Source organism: Coptis chinensis, chromosome 8, assembly GCF_015680905.1.
Source record: "Coptis chinensis isolate HL-2020 chromosome 8, ASM1568090v1, whole genome shotgun sequence".
NCBI classification, from domain to species: Eukaryota; Viridiplantae; Streptophyta; class Magnoliopsida; order Ranunculales; family Ranunculaceae; genus Coptis; species Coptis chinensis.
This window is the reverse complement of record NC_141463.1, coordinates 57,873,230-57,885,939: the sequence shown is the minus strand read 5'-3', so window position 1 is coordinate 57,885,939 and position 12,710 is coordinate 57,873,230. Positions and strand designations below refer to the sequence as shown.

General features: G+C 44.0%; 1 long non-coding RNA gene across 1 annotated transcript; it reads right to left on the bottom strand.

Annotated features, from left to right (window-relative positions):
• Window positions 1-1,980: 1,980 nt before the first annotated feature.
• LOC147482117 (uncharacterized) lies at window positions 1,981-3,254 on the bottom strand. The gene is made up of 3 exons (XR_015203524.1): window positions 3,140-3,254; window positions 3,008-3,059; window positions 1,981-2,653 (listed from the first exon to the last, which is right to left on the bottom strand). It is a non-coding gene; the product is annotated as an uncharacterized LOC147482117 (long non-coding RNA).
• Between the last annotated feature and the right edge of the window lie 9,456 nt (window positions 3,255-12,710).

The following is a 12,710-nucleotide window of genomic DNA, read 5'->3' as shown; positions in this document are numbered from 1 at the left end:
GAAGAGTAAAAGAGATAGAAAATCCACCAATTTGGTGATGACTTTTACACATTTCTTCTTGATGATGATCCTGTGATGTATAATGAGGCAATCAGTTCTTGAGATGCACCTTTACGGAAAAATGCTATAAACTCATAACTAGATTCGATTATATCTAATCACACATGGGAGATAGTTGATCTACCTCATGGGGCGAAACCTATACGTTACAAGTGGATCTTCAAAAAGAAACTGAAGCTAGATGGTTCCATTGATAAATACAAAGCTAGACTAGTAGTCAAGGGATTCTCTCAGAAAAAAGGCATTCACTATTTTGATACTTATGCTCCTGTAACTAGGATTTCTTCTATAAGAGTTCTAATAACTCTAGCTGCTATTCATAATTTATTTATTCATCAAATGAATATAAAAACTTTATTTTTTGAATGGTGATCTTGATGAAGAAATATATATGATGCAGCCTGAAGGTACTATCGTACCAGGGAATGAGCAAAAGGTATGCAAATTAGTTAAGTCTTTATATGGATTGAAACAAGTGCCAAAATAATGGCATGACAAGTTTGACAGTGTCATGATGTCCAATAGATATCAAATAAATGATGCTGATAAATATATTTACTTTAAATCTTTTGATGTAAATACATATGTGATTATCTGTCTATATGTGGATGACATGTTAATCATGAGTCCTAGCACTACACCATAATAGGCTATTTGCAATGACAAAAAACCGTTGCTAATAATTTTCGCAACGCTTTTTAAGCATTGCAAATATGGCGTGGGTAAAATGTTGGAAATTTTTGTAACGCTTAATAAGCATTGCAAATAGAAATTTCCAACACTTACTATAACTATTTCGTACACAAATTGATAACCTTTGCAACGGTTTTTTATTTCACAAACGCTTTTTAAGTGTTAGTAATTTGTTAAAAATATTACCAACAGTTTTTAACCGTTGCAAAGTTGTTAGTTAGTTTTAAAAAAAATAATTTAAAATTCGTTTGTAACGGTTATAAACCGTTGCTGATAAAAAAAAAATTCTCATATTTTGTAGCGAGACCAGCTAAACCTACAATAAACAATGAATATAAGAATGGTTTCATTGTTTTTTTTCTCAAAGCCATAAGCCAAAGAAAAAGCAGTAGGCTCATTGATAATATGCAGAACTTCAAGCCCTGCAATACGACCTGCATCCTTTGTTGCCATCCTATGAGAATTATTAAAGTACGCAGCACACTTTGTCAACAAACTCTTCTTATCTTCCATACTTTTCCCCTCTATATACTCATTTTCCCATTAAATTAATTATAATTGTAAGACAATACTTCAGGAAAAACAGTGGCTCATATAACAACAAAAACTGGCCAAATGGGAGTTTGCACATATTTAATAGGTCAAAATTAATGACAAATCAACGGATCAAAACACTATAACATATATAGCCTTTACATGCAACTGTGGTTCAAGTTCAGATAAGATCGAACAATCTCTTTAAGTAATGCCTTCAATCAATTGCAATGATGAGAAATCCAACAGAGACATACATGAGGAAGACAGGATAGAGTGCAAGGGCTTACAGCTGAACTCATGAATGGATAAGCAACCCAAGAGCTCCAGTCCAAAGCCACAGACACTACAACCATCTTTACTATCACATTTCCCTTCAACATGCAGATTATGGCTCCAACATCGAGAGGGAACAAGCAGTAACCAAGAAGGCTAATACTCTGGAAAAAGATTATGTGCCCACCGAAAAAAAGATAAACAATGTATAACCTAAGCACTTTCGGTATATATAGATATGCAACTGTGGATTTGATAATTCTACAATTGTGGTTCATAAGAATAATCCCGGGTCAATGGAGGAAATCATTTCTAACCGTGACACACCCACATTGAGAGACATGGTCTCACGTAAATAGAACACCGCCCTTTTGGCCGGTTGAGAACAAATGTATTCCCAATCTCTCCTTATGAGAATTCTTTCACCATATGTCATCTAGATTAGATGAGAAAACCTTGTATTCATAACAAAAGAAATAAAACCGATAAAGTTCTTTTGGATTGTTGCACTCCATTACCAGATACCAATTGGTCTTAAGTTGGTTTAATGAAATGTTGTACGTGGTTTCTCACCACTTAATGTAACTAACATTGTGATGCTAGTGAAAAAGAACTTTTACTTTCTATGATCATATTTTCTTTCTTTCTACCTTTCTCCTTCGGTTACAAAATACGAACGCCATCCTACAAAACCTACACCGTCAACTACAGTGGTAAATTAATCAACTTTTTGTCCTCAGTCTCTTACAATAAGGGAAAGGATTCAACACAGACCTGTGTCTAGTCTCTACCAGAGTTGGTTTTAGACTAAACGCCTAAACTTATAGGCGAGATACTAGCTCCTTTCCTCTACGGTAAATATTCTTAGCGTGTAACTCTTTTGGGGTGGCAGTACTGTTGGTGGTTTTAGTTGAAAAAACAAAAGGTACTTAAACAGATTTTTTTTCTAGACTAATGAATTGGTCCAAACGAAGGTATTTTATTACAAACTTACCAAACAAAGAAAAACGTTGCAAGATAATAGACAGTATTAAGAATCCCATACGACAAGATTCCCGAAATTCCATATTTCCTCAACCTCTCCAACAGCCTGCAAAATTCCAAACAAGTATGTGGTCCATTGAAAACAAGATATTTAGGCATACAATGCAAAGGAGTACACTTTTAAACCAAGTGAAGACAAAGGGTTCATAGGCCGCAAGGTTGAGAAAAGACACACAACTCTACGTGAAACATGGATTATATTTGTCATATGAGCAAAAGGAATGGTATGATAATATTTGATAAGTAAAATAAGTTGTAAATTCTAACATTTAAAACGGTACACACAAATTGCAGTTTTTGAACTTATATAATAGTAAGATTGACCATGATTAAGTTACGCTAAAAAATCAGTGGTTTTTTATTCGGAAACAAGAATACAAAATGGGTCTAGAGTAAGTACTTGTTGGACAAAACGTCTTTAGATTGCCGGCATCCATCACTTACTTCTGAGCCTAGAAAAAGTCACATGTGAGAGAAACACCAAGGATAGAACGAAATCTACATATACTAGGTATATTAGAGGCTTACTTACCATCATGGTCTGGAAAGTCCTGAAAGTTGGAAATATCATGAGACTGACCTTCAAAAATGAAGCAAAAAAGGAGCAACAAATGTGATGGGAAAAGATGAAAATGTAACATTTAAAAAGAAGAAAAAGAAATGGAAACGATAGACAGGAAAGAAGGGCTTAAGGAAGAGACACCCAATCTCTGTGCAAGCATTGGGAAGCCAGTGGCCTATAATGTGCAATTGGAGGATAGGTGTTACTGCTATCCCTCTCCTCATTCAACTCTAAAAGGAAAAGTGTTACTACTACTTAACGACAGATACATGATTAAGTTTAATCCTAGATAACAACAATAAGACATTCAAGTTAATTTGGGTAATTCCCACAGATGGAGTGGAGTCCGGTACCAGTTATTTGCTGAGAGAGTTGGCGATTAAGAAAAAATAAAATGAATTGAGACGTGAAGAAGAAACTCACACTAGTGCTGGTGCTGGTGTAGTAGCTGCTGCTGTTGAGAAAGTTGAATTAGCCGCGCGTTGTAACTCTAATAAAACCACGTGGCGAGCTTACCAGTGCAACAATCCAAAAGTCAATCTATCTCACCCAGTAATTATTTATAGAGAGACCCATTTAATTCCATATACCAGTTGTGTTTACTACCGAGGTTCTTTATGCATAACATAGCATTTGATCTTTAAAACAAGTGAGAGCTGATTTGCCTTTTTCTAAACTTTCACAGCATTGACAGACAATCATTATATCTAGAAAACATTCGGTAGGACTTCGCTTGAAGCACATAAGAATATCCAGGACCAGAGTATCTTCACAACAGAAGTCTAATTGGACAAATACAGGATCCATAAGCACACTGTAATCTCATGGACACAAGTTAATTCCTAATCGTCTCCCACCACACATATCAAAACTACCATATCCTATATAATCATAGAATTGCTGAGAAATTGCAACAGACATTTGGTTAAAACTTAAAACTCAATTTCCAGCAGTAAGTTATACCGTCAAACAAAATGCTTTGTTTCGACCCAGATAGCAAGAAAATACATCAATACTTAAAATTAGATAGATTCTTAAACCAAAGCATCCCAGACCGGCCCTCTGTCATCCAGCTCCTTACGGTTGCCGTCCAGAGCTATCTTTCTAGCAGACAAGCCGATACCTTACTCGACCTGAAGCTATAGTCAGTTCGCCTCACAGTTCGTTGAACCCGTTATCGTCTAAATACACAAACTGTGACTCTAAGTCATCAGCAACCATAACAGATTTTCCACTCACTTTGCGGGGACCCTTTGCTTTTGCCAGCGGACTGGATTCTCACACCGCAGGAGACGGACTAGACCTCGCCCCAAAGTTGGCCCAGTCCATGACCTGCTCCGGTCGCACCCGACTCCGGCGAGTAACCGTAGCACCAGCCTGACCACAACCAGAACCGCCCCCCGCGCTGGAGCTTTCCCCAAGAGCATGCCGCGCAACTTTCGCAGCTCGGGCAGCATCTTGCTCGGAGGCATCATTTCTTCTCTTCTCCGACCTGCTCCTTACACGAGGATTGAAGACCACCATCTCCAGCTCTAAAGGAGCATCAATCGACCCCCCTTCAGGTCGGGAGCTCGACCCACTAGCCCCTGAAGCACCACCTCCAGAGGGTCGTCTCAAGTTGCCACGAGCCCGGTTCCTATCTTCCCGCGTTATCGGATCACACGCGCGCATCTCCATCACCCCTCGCCTAGTCTGACCTCGAGCTCGGTCCTTTTGAGCCTTTCTTTTTTCCCGGATTGCAGGCCCACCCTTTAATTCGGGCAGCTTCGCTTGTTTTTCTGCTCGAGTCAGCCGCGCGAACTTCTCTATCTCCCCACGATCAGTTCGCGCTTTCACAGAAAAATCTGCAGACAAAACAAAGACATGGGTCAGTTAGAACAACAGTAAATCACCAAGTAAAGCGACAAAAGACAGACATTCCTACCCACTGGATATGTTACAAATCCTAGTTTGCAACCTACATCCGCTAGCACAGTAGTTGCCAACTAGCAGCAACGGCCTCTTTGTCCAGGCCTCATTGCTTACACCGTCAATCACAGCAGAACGCGTCGTCATCGTTTGCAAACTAAAGTTCAGGTTACCAGATCGCCTCAGAACATAATGCTCAATTATGTCGGATACCCCTATGTGGTATTCCCCACTCGCATTCAACAGGTCGAACACCCTAAACAGTTGCCAGGTGTTACCAACAAATTGACAAGGAGACTTCCAACAATGAGCCAAGAAGTCACAAACCAGTTTCAAGAACGGTATTTGCATAAACGCTCTCAGCGGGCCCTCATAGATGATTACCCTACCATTCAGCGGGGTGTACTCCTCACTGCGTACATTTTCACTCAACCGCGGTTCGTATATCTCCAGGTCGGGAACATTGATCCCATAAGTTGCCCTCAGTTTGGGGAATGAGCTGGCAGCACGACGATCCACCGTCGTAGGGGGCAACTCACTTGACGACGAACTCTCCCCTCGACCTGACGTACTGGCCACAGCACCTTTCGACCCAGATCGTGTATTACCCTCGTCTACCCTAACTTCCTCATCAAACTCAACCTGAATGCCAACACTCATCGATTCTTCATTATCATCCTCATACTCACCACAACTTAATGAAACCTCCCGAACCTCTTCTGATCGAGTATCGTCAGAATCAGACATTATGACGTCTCCTTCTTATCAACTACTAAAGCTTAAACCCTATAGCCTAACACTGACCTACCTACTCAACAAATCGCACTTGAACAAGAGGAAAGGAAATTGAAAATGAAAAGTCAGCAGCAGCAGAAGCACTAACCTGAGAAACCCTAGCTTGCGTTTTTGCTGGAGAAGGAAACAGGAAATACTTTTTCGAATGTCCCAAATTTGATTTTGTACAACCGCCCGTTCAGTTACCAAGAAGTTATGATTATAGCCTATGCTCTAGCCCGCACACGTGTTCCAAGGACCTGTCTTCTCAAAGTTTCGAATAATGCGGCGACACGTTTCTTTACCAACTGCTATGATTCTGTCACGCGCCAATCACATGCCAACTTCCCTTTCCCGCCAAATCATCATGCCACACGATTCAAACTTTACGGCATCTCAGTCGGATCGTCAACCATAGCTCGCTCATGCTCCACACGTTCTTCCATTTTTCTCTCAGCAGAACGTTTCCATGGACATAAACAATCTACTGAGAGGGGGCTGTGTAGGGGAGCAATATCCTCATTAAGGAATATTGTACACGTGCGAAGCATAAGCGAACTCAGGACGATCTGTGAGTAGCTCCCTTCATGTAGGTGGTACGCTTAAGCTTGTTCAAGGATGTCTCAGGACGAACAAACGGCTGGAGACAAAACGCTTCAGAAAAAAACACCACCAGGTGTAATCATTACCAAAATCTTACTTGTACTTCCCACCACCGGGAAATAGGGACTACCGCACCAACTTCCAATCAACCCACGACTCATACTAAAACCCGTCTAACACACATTCATAATCTCCACCCTACACATGTACAAGAGGGTACACGTGTCTCAGAGATCAACACTCCCTTAGGCCTATAAATACCACCTACTTGAACTACTTGAGACCTGATTCTTCTCTCCCCTGAAAAAACCAAGAGAAGATACGTAGGCAGCTCGCTCATCAGCGAACTCGGTCTCTCCAAAAAACCTCAACCCATTCTCCTTTCTTCACTGCATCTAAAGGAAAACAAAAACACCCCTTTACATTGGCGCCGTCTGTGGTCTCGATTTCTTGAGAAACCACCTAACAAATACAAACTCTAGAAACCAAAAGTCTCAAGCCCACGAAGCATAGGAAGCCTCGAAGCTCAAGTCCAGAGTTTAGTCGGTCACCTAGGCACAATGAACGGGCACATTACCCTGCTCCAACGAGAAAAGTCTCCAAGTTAACAGTTTTTTGTTCTAATTTCTTTTGGATATTAGTTCAATCTAGTGCAAGTCAATCAAGCTCCGATGCACACTGGGGGTTAGCCACAACCATCTTCGGACTGGGGCTCATTGTTGCCATCTAAACAAGTTCAATTATGTTATTATGATCCATGCATCTCCAAAGTTACTACTGTTAGGTCGTACTAACTCTTTGGTGTTAGCTCGCATTTTGTACAGGTTCTTCAAGCTCCAAACTAGGGGCTAGCCACAGCCATCTCTGAACTGGGGCTAGTCATTGTCATCTCAATAGGCTAAATTCAGTTATTATGCTCTATGCATCTCCAGAATTACTACTCTCGCATTTTGTACAGGTTCTTCAAGCTCCAAACTAGGGGCTAGCCACAGCCATCTCCGAACTAGGGATAGTCAATGAAGCTCCAAAATTGGGGCTAACTATAGTCATGCCAATTCAAGGCTAGCTATTGACGATGATCTCCAAAGCAGGATGCCCACAGACTCACTCGGGTCACAACACCCAGCTGAATATAACGCTTACTTGAGCTCGAACGCTACATAGCGTCACCACTTCTCTCCCGTTGACGAGACCCCAGAGGTAGTCTCAGCTCTTGTTGGCAAGATCCCAGAGGTCGCCTCCGCTCTTGTTGTCAAGACCCCAGAGGTCGCACCAACTCCTGTTGCCAAGATCTCCATTCCTCCGGTCGAGAAACAATCACCCGAGACCAGCTCCGCTGAGGTCGCTTCATCTTTCTGCTAGGTTCAAAGATGAGGAAACCACTCCGGCTTGGTCTCTCTGAGTAACAAAACACTATCAGGAGTTCAAACGTGCTCAAGCACAAAACGCTCTCTTGAGCTCATAGGCTCCAGAGCCTCTCCGAGTCTCGCTAGTTGAGGACCTATACTTCTAGGATCGACTCAGCGAGAACGCTCTCAGTGAGCAATACGCTTTCATAAGCTAACACACTCTCCGTGAGCAGCACGCTCTCTTGAGCTTACAGGCTCGATAGCCTCTCCGAGTCTCGCTAGTTGAGGACCTACATCTCTAGGATCAACTCAGTGAGAACGCTCTCCGTGAGCAATACGCTTTCATAAGCTAACACGCTCTCCGTGAGCAGCAGCTCTCAGGAGCTTATAGGCTCTACAGCCTCTCCGAACCTCGCTCATTGAAGAACCTATACTTCTAGAGTCGACCATACGAGAACGTTCTCCATGAGCATTACGCTTCTATAAGCCAACACGCTCTGCCTGAGCAAAACACTCTCTTGAGTATTACTTCTAAGCTCAGATCAATGCACCTAGTGGAGAACTCTCAATTCTAGACTCAGATTATCTAGAATGCTCTCACTGTTTCTTCTCTTATAACATGATGAACAAGGAAGAAAGCGTTAATCACAGGCAAAACGTGTCTCTAATCTAAGTCTCAAGCTCCTCAGTTATTTCAAGCCACATGCATAATAAGCAGGATGCTAACTACAAGCAGTTAAGCAGAAACATGCATTCTGAACATAATCAGTAGCAATACTTGGCTAACGCCACAACAACTAGATCCACCGATCTGCTGGGACTACCCAGGAAATCCAGATCGGTGTCTATTACAAATTTAACAAAACATCGAACTGCCACTTCCGTGGAAACCAGTTCTCTGTACCAAAGTAGCGAACTGCTCAGGCAAGCCTGAAGACACAGCTCTATTGTTGACTCTCATATAAAAGAGGAGAACGTAAACAACACTCACAATTTTTAGCTAAAATAAACAAAGATAGATTGCATCATCAAATATCAGTCAAGACATGCTTATCTTCCGGGCGGCTAGTAGAAGCGGTGTGCAGATATCAAAGATCACGCATCAGCATATCTTGCCCCTGCTCGATCTCCTGCGCCCGATTCGCTTTCTTGGGATGTGATACTTCGTCCAGGCGGCATATCGCGACACCGGGGCCGTGGTATCGCCTTACATTGCTTTGCGCACTACCCTTTGACATTTTTTGGCATATGCAGTCACCTCAGCTAACTCCCCCTTTAGATCAGTCATGTCCGTAACCAACGCAACGTTCTCGGCAGCAGCATTCTGATACTTGTTGGTCATCACCTCTAGCTTTCTCTTGTCAGCCCCCCACGCAGCTCGCATACATCCCAGCTCGACGTGACGGTTATCATCAGTCTCAACGTTTTGCACAACATCTTTCAATTTATCATACCCTGCAAGAAACTGCGCGTACGAAGTTAAAGATCAAAATTGCATTGGAAACAGACACAACAACTCAGCGCATAAGGAGCTCACCAAACAAGCGGCCATATCCATCGTCCCCAACAACGTCTCCATATCTTCATCTTTCACCTCCGCCTTGTCACCATCCAAAACGATCCCCTTCAGAAGGCTAGTCGCTATGGGTGCCAAGTGGAAGCTATAGTATGAGCGTTTCATCATGCGCTTCTTCCCGTCTTCCCCGGTAGTAGTAATTCGCCCCATCCATCATCGCGATCGCTGGGAGGCAATTCTCACCAGCGACTTGGCAACCTTGCCTAAGGTCGCTACGCTCCACAGCATGACGATCAGTGTCGCCTACACGCTGTGGCGACCTAAACACAATGCCACCAGCCGGACGACCAGCTCTCCTAGGTCGCTTGTTGCCCTTGGCTCCTACAGTAACAGCCTTCCTCTTACCATGATCACCATGAACATGAGGATCGAACTCCATCTCCTCCATTATCAGAGGCGAAGTTTCTCTCATGCTTCTTTCTCCTCTCACATATGGGCGGCACCTTGCCATGATCAAACCTACGAACAGAGATAACACCGCCTGCGTTAAAACTATACACCAACTCCTTCTCAAAGAGATAACATTCAAAAATGAAAACAAACATACCTGTAGAAGCAGCGACGAAGGTAGTGCACAGCGATAAGGTAGAGAGGAGCTAAGACAAGAAGCCGAGCAAATACCTTTGGAATTCTACGAACAGTTTACTTATTATGTAACGTCTTTTCCCTAAGCACTTCATTATTACCTTGAGACGCCAAACGCCATCTGCCTGCCATCATTGCGTTCCTTGAACCGCTCGTTTTCCTACACGTGTCACGCACGTGAGGAAATACTGCCGTTTGCGGCAATGAACAGCATACAGTACGTCCTACTCTATGTACAAGATCACAGCGATCTGGTAACATCATTATGAGCGACACCTAAACCTGAAGACAATTTAACGACAAGACGCTCATGCAAGCCTACAGGTTACTTGCCGGTCAGTTATCACCACAGTCCATCTGACATGCATGGTTAAAGCAGTATCACCGTTCATACATTCAATCAGATAAGCGACACACACAACAGGGAAACAAGCAACAAGCATAGCATATAAGCAAAAAATGACCTGTTCAGACAGGCCACAACCACAGTTCGTTCCTTAGCCGAGTTGCTGAGCCTACTCAGGAAATCCAACCCGGCTAAGCAATATTCATCATCACATGGTTACCCCAAACCAGTACGGGATACCAGATCCTTCAGAGTGGTAGCACATAAAAGAAAGAAAGGCGAACTGCCCAGGTTATCCCAGGAAACCAACTCTATTGTATCACAGCTTACAAGCAAACAGATTAACAAGACGAACTTACAACTCGCCATCTCTAGGCGGAACAACTAGCTCTCTAGCCACAAGTGACTCGTCAATTTTAGCATCCCTCCCGTCAACCACAACAGACACTCCATCCAAATCCAAACTCATAAGCACTTCAGACACAAAGCATTTTCATTTCGGTACCCGGACCGACGGAGCGATCGATTGAAGGGCGAGAACACTACCGACATCTCCCTGCACTTGTTCCACTGCGGTACGAGACATCCCGCGTGCATGCTCCTCCTTCAAAGTGTTATAGTCCACTTCCAGCTCAACAAAGTCAGCATCCAGGACGTCATAGGCCTTCGTAGCGTCCTGAGTAACCTTCTTGCAGTGCAAGGCATACTCGTTCAGCCTACCAATTTCCACAGTCGCTGCAATGATGTTCTCTTCAGCACCCTGTAGTTTTAGCCTCAGATCTTCTGCCACGGTATCCTTTAGCATCTTGGCCAGACTCAGAGCTTGGTGTGCTTTCTTCAGGTATTCAAGCTCCTCACGTTCCATCTTAGCGGCGTCTTGAACGTTTTCATTTCGTCGGCGGCTTTCACCACAGCTTCTCTATCGCCTCCATGGAACCGAAAGCAATCTCCTTCAACTTCTGAAACCCACTTACAAGCTGCAATGGCACACATATGTTAATAACCAGGTCACAGTAGCGTACATAAGCGCACCGATACATTAAAGGGGGACAAATCCACGTACCAGACATTGTGCGATTTCCATCCGCTTCAGGTTATCAGCCAGCCCCCTCTGTCATCCAGCTCCTTACGGTTGCCGTCCAGAGCTATCTGTTCTAGCAGACAAGCCGATACCTTACTCGACTGAAGGCTACTGGTCGGTTAAGCCTCCGCGATTCGTTGAACCCCGTTATCGTCTAAATACACAAACTGTGACTCTAAGTCATCAGCAACCATAACAGATTTTCCACTCGCTTTGCGGGGACCCTTCACTTTTGCCAGCAGACTGGATTCTCGCACCGCAGGAGACGGACTAGACCTTGCCCCAAAGTTGGCCCGATCCATGACGCGCTCGGTCGCGACCCGACTCCGGGCGAGTAAATCAGTAGCACCGGCTGACCACCACGAGAACCGCCCCGGCTGGAGCTTTCCCCTAAGAGCATCTTGCGCGAACTTTCGCGGCTTCAGCAAACATCTTGCTCGGAGGCATCATTTCTTCTCTTCTCCGACCTGCTCCTTACACGAGGATTGAAGACCAGCCGTCTCGCTCTAAAGGAGCATCAATCGACCCCCCTTCAGGTCAGGAGCTCGACCCACCAGCCCCTGAAGCACCACCTCCAGAGGGTCGTCTCAAGTCGCCATGAGCCCGGTTCCTATCTTCCCCCATTATCGGATCACTCGCGCGCATCTCCATCACCCCTCGCCTAGTCTGACCTCGAGCTCGGTCCTTTTGAGCCTTTCTTTTTTCCCGGATCGCAGGCCCACCCTTTAATTCGGGTAGCTTCGCTTGTTTTTCTGCTCGAGTCAACCGCGCGAACTTCTCTATCTCCCCATCGATTCGGGCAAGCTTTCCACGAAAAATCTGCAGACAAAGCAAAGACATGGGTCAGTTAGAACAACAGTAAATCACCAAGTAAAGCGACAAAAGACAGACATTCCTACCCACCGGATATGTTACAAATCCTAGTTTGCAACCTACATCCGCTAGCACAGTAGTTGCCAACTAGCAGCAACAGCCTCTTTGTCCAGGCCTCATTGCTTACACCGTCAATCACAGCAGAACGCGTCGTCATCGTTTGCAAACTAAAGTTCAGGTTACCAGATCGCCTCAGAACATAATGCTCAATTATGTTGGATGCCCCTATGTGGTATTCCCCACTCGCATTCAACAGGTCGAACACCCTAAACAGTCGCCAGGTGTTACCAACAAATTGACAAGGAGACTTCCAACAATGAGCCAAGAAGTCACAAACTAGTTTCGAGAACGGTATTTGCATAAACGCTCTCAGCTGGCCCTCATAGATGATTACCCCACCATTCAGCGGGGTGTACTCCTCACTGCGTACATTTTCACTCAACCGC